Here is a 336-nt window from a genome sequence, read left to right as displayed (position 1 = left end):
GAGCGGCGGGGCCGCCGGGGCTGAAGGCTCCCGCTCGCAGCATCCTCTTCCTCGGGTGGTTTTCCCTCCCTCCTCCTCCTCCCCCCCCTGCATTTCCTCCTGCACCTTTAAGAAGCCCATTGCCGCCGGTGGGATGGTGTGTGCTAAAGCTGCACAGAGGAAGTTACGCAGCCGGGATCAGGCACGGAGATAAAAGCTCCGATTGTGATTGAAAGTGAGAGCAAAAGGGATTTCAGCCTCGGCATTAACTTGCGAGGGGAGCCGGGATTGCACAAAGCTCCCCCGGCCATCTGCCCTTGGGGGCCGGCGGCGCAGCGCTGCCCGCCGCGCTGGGCA

General features: G+C 63.7%; 1 protein-coding gene across 1 annotated transcript in view; it reads left to right on the top strand.

Annotated features, from left to right (window-relative positions):
- Positions 1-36: 36 nt before the first annotated feature.
- The window catches only part of NTNG2 (netrin G2), a 47,287-nt gene continuing 46,987 nt past the window's right edge, over positions 37-336 (top strand). Inside the window, exon 1 of the mRNA XM_031057346.1 lies at positions 37-214. The gene's annotated coding sequence lies outside the window, so the exon portion shown is untranslated. The remainder of the gene's footprint in view (positions 215-336) is intronic.

The sequence above is a fragment of the Geospiza fortis genome, unplaced genomic scaffold (assembly GCF_000277835.1).
Source record: "Geospiza fortis unplaced genomic scaffold, GeoFor_1.0 scaffold27, whole genome shotgun sequence".
Lineage (NCBI taxonomy): Eukaryota > Metazoa > Chordata > Aves > Passeriformes > Thraupidae > Geospiza > Geospiza fortis.
This window is presented reverse-complemented; position numbering and strand designations above follow the sequence as displayed.